The sequence below is a fragment of the Arachis duranensis genome, chromosome 9, assembly GCF_000817695.3.
Source record: "Arachis duranensis cultivar V14167 chromosome 9, aradu.V14167.gnm2.J7QH, whole genome shotgun sequence".
In the NCBI taxonomy this organism is placed as follows: domain Eukaryota; kingdom Viridiplantae; phylum Streptophyta; class Magnoliopsida; order Fabales; family Fabaceae; genus Arachis; species Arachis duranensis.
The window spans coordinates 67,170,024-67,176,943 of NC_029780.3; the positions used below are offsets into that span (position 1 = coordinate 67,170,024).

At 40.7% G+C, this 6,920-nt stretch overlaps 1 non-coding gene across 1 annotated transcript; it reads right to left on the reverse strand.

The window, feature by feature from the left end:
• Positions 1-338: 338 nt before the first annotated feature.
• On the reverse strand, positions 339-446 carry LOC127741823 (small nucleolar RNA R71). Its single transcript, XR_008003028.1, has one exon. It is a non-coding gene; the product is annotated as a small nucleolar RNA R71 (small nucleolar RNA).
• Between the last annotated feature and the right edge of the window lie 6,474 nt (positions 447-6,920).

The following is a 6,920-nucleotide window of genomic DNA, read 5'->3' on the forward strand; positions in this document are numbered from 1 at the left end:
CTTCCAAGTTTGATGGACGAAGCATCTCAATTCCTGCCATTGGAGCAAACAATTTTGAGCTAAAACCTCAACTAGTTGCTCTAATGCAACAAAACTGCAAGTTTCATAGACTTCCATCAGAAGATCCCTATCAGTTTTTAACTGAGTTCTTGTAGATCTGTGAGACTGTAAAGACGAATGGAGTAGATCCTGAAGTCTACAGGCTCATGCTTTTCCCTTTTGCTGTAAGAGACAGAGCTAGAACATAGTTGGATTTACAACCTAAGGATAGCCTAGACTCCTGGGATAAGCTGCTCACGGCCTTCTTGGCTAAATTCTTTCCTCCTCAAAAGCTGAGCAAGCTTAGATTGGATGTTCAGACATTCAAACAAAACGATGGTGAATCCCTCTATGAAGCTTGGGAAAGATACAAGCAGATGACCAAAAGGTGTCCTTCTGACATGCTTTCATAATAGAACATTCTGGATATATTCTATTATGGTCTGTCTGAGTTCTCTAAGATGTCACTGGACCATTCTGCAGGTGGATCCATTCACCTAAAGAAAACGCCTGCAGAAGCTCAAGAACTTATTGACATGGTTGCAAATAACCAGTTCATGTACACTTCTAAGAGGAATTCCGTGAATAATGGGACGCCTTAGAGGAAGGGAATTCTTGAGATTGATGCTCTGAATGCCATATTGGCTCAAAACAAAATGTTGACTCAGCAAGTCAACATGATTTCCTAAAGTCTGAATGGATGGCAAAATGCATCCAACAGTACTAAAGAGGCATCTTCTGAAGAAGAAGCTTATGATCCTGATAACCCTGCAATAGCAGAGGTAAATTACTTAGGTGAACCTTATGGAAACACCTATAATTCATCATGGAGAAATCATCCAAATTTCTCATGGAAGGATCAACAAAAGGCTCAACTAGGCTCTAATAATGGTGGAAGAAATAGGCTCAGCAATATCAAGCCATATCCATCATCTTCTCAGCAACAGACAAAGAATTATGAACAGAGTACCTCTAACTTAGCAAACTTAGTCTCTAATCTGTCTAAGGCCACTTTAAGTTTCATGAGTGAAACAAGGTCCTCCATTAGAAATCTGGAGGCACAAGTGGGACAGCTGAGTAAGAAAGTTACTGAAACCCCTCCTAGTACTCTCCCAAGCAATACAGAAGAGAATCCAAAAAGAGAGTGCAAGGCCATTGATATACTCAACATGGCCGAATGCAAGAAGGAGGGAGAAGACGCGAATCCCAATGAGGAAGACCTCATGGGACATCCCCCAACCAAGAAGGAGTTCCCTATTGAGGACCCAAAGGAATCTGAGGCTCATATAGAGACCATAGAGATTCCATTAAATATCCTTTTGCCATTCATGAGCTCTGAAGATTATTCTTCCTCTGATGAGGATGAAGATGTAACTGGAGAGCAAGTTGCTCAATATCTAGGAGCCATCATGAAGCTGAATACCAAATTGTTTAGTAATGAGACTTGGGAAGGTGAACCTCCCTTGCTCATTGGTGAACTAGATACATGGGTTTAGCAAACCTTACCTCAAAAGAGACAAGATCCTAGCAAATTCTTAATACCCTGTACCATAGGCACCATGACCTTTGAAAAGGCTCTGTGTGACCTAGGGTCAAGCATAAATCTTATGCCACTCTCTGTAATGGAGAAGCTGGGGATCATTGAGGTACAGCCTGCCTTATTTTCATTACAAATGGCAGACAAGTCAGTAAGACAAGCTTATGGATTGGTAGAGGACATGTTGGTAAAGGTTGAAGGCCTTTACATCCCTGCTAATTTCATAATCTTAGACACTAGGAAGGAGGAGGATGAATGCATCATCCTTGGAAGACCTTTCCTAGCCACAGCAGGAGCTGTGATAGATGTTAACAGAGGAGAATTAGTCCTTCAATTGAATGGGGACTCCCTTATGTTTAAGGCTCAAGGATCTTCTTCTTTAACAATGGAGAGGAAGCATGAAAAGCTTCTCTCAGTACAGAGTCAAACAGAGCCCCCACAGTCAAACTCTAAGTTTGGTGTTGGGAGGCCACAACCAAACTCTAAGTTTAGTGTTGAATCCCCACAACCAAACTCTAAGTTTGGTGTTGGGACTATACAACATTGACCTGATCACCTGTGTGGCTCCATGAGAGCCCACTGTCAAGCTATTGACATTAAAAAAGCGCTTATTGGGAGGCAACCCAATTTTTGTTTATCTAATTTATTTTATTTTCATTGTTCTTTTATGTTTTATTAGGTTTATGATCATGTGGAGTCATGAAAAAAAATTAAAATTAAAAACAGAATCAAAAACAGCAGAAGAAAAATCACACCCTGTAGGAAGGACTTACTGGCGTTTAAACGCCAGTAAGGAGCATCTAGCTGGTGTTCAATACCAGAACAGAGCATGGATCTGGCGTTGAATGCCAGAAACAAGCAACATCCGGGTGTTCAAACGCCAAGAATGTACCCTGAGGAAAGCTGGCGCTGGATGCGAGAAACAAGCATGGAACTGGCGTTGAACGCCTAGAACATGCTACACATGGGCGTTGAACGCCCAGAACATGCATCAGTTCGGCGTTCAAACGCCAGAATTGCATACAAAGGCACTTTACATGCCTAATTGGTGCAGGGATGTAAATCCTTGACACCTCAGGATCTGTGGACCCCACAGGATCATCTCAAGATCTGTGGACTCCACAGGATCTCCACCTACCATATTCTCCCCTCTTCTCAACATTCATCCTCTCTTTCCAATAAACACTCTTCCCCAAAACCCTTCACCAATCACCTCAATCTCTCTTCCCAATTACCCCCTTCACCACTCACATCCATCCACTCTTCACCTACCTTCAAAATTCAAATTTCTTTCCCACCCAAACCCACCTTAAATGGCCGAACCTACTCCCTCTCCTCTCCCTATATAAAACCCTCCATTCTATTTAACTTTCACACAACACAACCCCCTCTTCTATACCTTGGCCGAATACACCTCCCCTACTCTCCTCCATATTTTCTCTTCTTCTTCTTCTTTTCTTTCTTCTCTTGCTCGAAGGCGAGCAATATTTTAAGTTTGGTGTGGTAAAAGCATAAGCTTTTTTTTTCCATTACCATTGATGGCACCTAAGGCCGGAGAAACCTCTAGAAAAGGAAAAGGGAAGACAAAAGCTTCCACCTCCGAGTCATGGGAGATGGAGAGATTCATCTCCAAAGCCCATCAAGACCACCTCTATGATGTTGTGGCTAAGAAGAAGGTGATCCCTGAGGTCCCTTTCAATCTCAAGAAAAATGAGTTTCCGAAGATCCGACATGAGATTCAAAGAAGAGGTTGGGAAGTTCTAACCAACCCCATTCAACAAGTCAAAATCTTGATGGTTCAAGAGTTCTATGCCAATTCATGGATTACTAGGAACCATAATCAAAGTATGAACCCGAATCCAAAGAACTATCTTACAATGGTTCGGGGGAAATACTTAGATTTTAGTCCGGAAAATGTGAGGTTGGCATTCAACTTGCCCATGATGCAAGAAGATGCACGCCCCTACACAAGAAGGGTCAACTTTGATCAAAGGTTGGACCAAGTCCTTAGGGACATATGTGTTGAAGAAGCTCAATGGAAAAGAGACTCCAAAGGCAAGCCAGTTCAATTAAGAAGACTGGACCTCAAGCCTGTGGCTAGAGGACGGTTGGAGTTCATCCAACGCTCCATCATCCCCACTAGCAACTGATCTGAAGTTACTGTGGATCGGGCCATCATGATTCATAGCATCATGAATGGAGAGGAAGTAGAAGTTCATGAAGTTATCTCCATTGAATTCTACAAAATAGCCGATAAGCCCTCTACTTTGGCAAGGCTAGCTTTTCCTCATCTTATTTGCCATCTATGTTACTCAGCTAGAGTCATCATAGAAGGAGACATCCCCATTGAGGAGGACAAGCCCATCACTAAGAAAAGGATGGAGCAAATAAGAGAGCCCACTCATGGAACCCAAGAAACGCATGAGGAAGCCCATCACCAAGAAATCCCGAAGATGCCTCAAGGGATGCACTTTCCTCCCAACAACTATTGGGAACAACTCAACACTTCTCTTGAAGATTTGAGTTACAATGTGGATCAATTAAGGGTGGAATATCAAGAGCACTCTATCATTCTCCATGAAATTAGAGAAGATCAAATAGCAATGAGGGAGGAGCAACAAAGGCAAGGAAGAGACATAGAAGAGCTTAAGGACATTATAGGTCCTTCAAGAAGAAGATGCCACTAAGGTGGACTCATTTCTTGTTCTTATTTCTCTGTTTTTCGGTATTTTATGCTCTATGTGCGTTTATGTTTTGTGTCTCTACTTCATGATCATTAGTATGTAGTAACTATATCTTAAGGCTATGAATAATTCCATAAATCCTTCACCTCTCTTAAATGAAAAATGTTCCTAATTCAAAAGAACAAGAAGTACATGAATTTCGAAATTATCCTTGAATTTAGTTTAATTATATTGATGTGGTGACAATACTTTTTGTTTTCTGAATGAATGCTTGAACAGTGCATAATTTTTGATCTTGTTGTTTATTAATGTTAAAATTGTTGGCTCTTGAAAGAATGATGAACAAAGAGAAATGCTATCAATAATCTGAAAAAAAATCATGAAATTGATTCTTGAAGCAAGAAAAAGCAGTGAAAAGCAAAAGCTTGCGAAAAAAAATTAGAAAGAAAAAGAAAAAGCAAGCAGAAAAAGCCAATAGCCCTTAAAACCAAAAGGCAAGGGTAAAAAGGATCCAAGGCTTTGAGCATCAATGGATAGGAGGGCCCAAAGAAATAAAATCCAGGCCTAAGCAGCTAAATCAAGCTGTCCCTAACCACGTGCTTGTGGCATGCAGGTCCAAGTGAAAAGCTTGAGACTGAGTGGTTAAAGTTGTGATCCAAAGCAAAAAGAGTATGCTTAAGAGCTCTGGACACCTCTAACTAGGGACCTTAGCAAAGCTAAGTCACAATCTGAAAAGGTTCACCCAGTTATGTGTCTGTGGCATTTATGCATCCGGTGATAATATTGGAAAACAAAGTGCTTAAGGCCACGACCAAGACTCATAAAAGTAGCTATGTTCAAGAATCAACATACTTAATTAGGAGAATCAATAACACTATCTGAAATTCTAAGTTCCTAGAGATGCCAATCATTCTAAACATCAAAGGAAAAAGTGAGATGCCAAAACTGTTCAGAAGCAAAAAGCTACAAGTCCCGCTCATCAAATTAGAACTAATATTCATTGATATTTTGGGATTTATAGTATATTCTCTTCTTTTTATCCTAATTTATTTTCAGTTGCTTGGGGACAAGCGACAATTTAAGTTTGGTGTTGTGATGAGCGGATAATTTATACGCTTTTCGGCATTATTTTTAGGTAGTTTCTAGTAGGATCTAGCTACTTTTAGGGATGTTTTTATTAGTTTTTATGCTAAATTCACATTTCTAGACTTTACTATGAGTTTGTGTATTTTTCTGTGATTTCAGGTAATTTCTGGCTGAAATTGAGGGACCTGAGCAAAACTCTGATAAGAAGGCTGACAAAGTACTGCTAATGTTGTTGGATTCTGACCTCCCTGCACTTGAAATGGATTTTTTGGAGCTACACAATTACAAATGGCGCGTTCTCAAAGGCTTTGGAACGTAGACATCCGGAGCTTTCCAGCAATATATAATAGCCCATACTTTATTTGATATTTGACGATGTAAACTGGCGCTTAACGCCAGCTCCATGCTGCATTCTAGAGTTAAACGCCAGAAACACGTCACGAACCAGAGTTGAACGCCAAAAATACGTTACAACTTGGCGTTCAACTCCAAGATAAGCCTCAGCTCGTGTAAAGATCAAGCTCAGCCCAAACATATACCAAGTGGGCCCCGGAAGTGGATTTATGCATTAATTACTTACTTCTGTAAACCCTAGTAGCTAGTTTAGAATAAATAGAACTTTTTACTAGTGTATTAGATATCCTGGATTGTATTTTTGATCATGTGATCACGTTTTGGGGGCTGGCCTCTCGGCCATGCCTGGACCTTCATCACTTATGTATTTTCAACGGTGGAGTTTCTACACACCATAGATTAAGGGTGTGGAGCTCTGTTGTACCTCGAGTTTTAATGCAAGTACTTCCATTTTTTATTCAATTCGATTTATTCTTGTTCTAAGATATTCGTTGCACTTCAACTTGATGAATGTGATGATCCATGACACTCATCATCATTCTCACCTATGAACGCGTGACTGACAACCACTTCCGTTCTACCTTAGACCGGACGCATATCTCTTGGATTCCTTAATCAGAATCTTCGTGGTATAAGCTAGAATTGATGGCGGCATTCATGGGAATCCGAAAAGTCTAACCTTGTTTGTGGTATTCCGAGTAGGATTCCGGGATTGAATGACTGTGACGAGCTTCAAACTCGCGATTGTTGGGCGTGATGACAAACGCAAAAGAATCAAGGGATTCTATTCCAACATGATCGAGAACCGACAGATGATTAGTCGTGCTGTGACAGAGCATTTGGACCTTTTTCACTGAGAGGATGGGATGTAACCATTGACAACGGTGATGCCCTACATACAGCTTGCCATGGAAAGGAATAAGAAGGATTGAAGGAAGACAGTAGGAAAGCAGAGATCCAACATGGACAAGAATCTCCATACACTTATCTGAAATTCCCACCATTGAATTACATGAGTAACTCTATCTTTATTTTCTGTTTTATTTATTATTCGAAAACTCCATAACATTTACTATCTGCCTAACTAAGATTTACAAGATGACCATAGCTTGCTTCATACCAACAATCTCCGTGGGATCGACCCTTACTCACGTAAGGTATTACTTGGACGACCCAGTACACTTGCTGGTTAGTTGTGCGGAGTTGTGACTAAGTGTGAT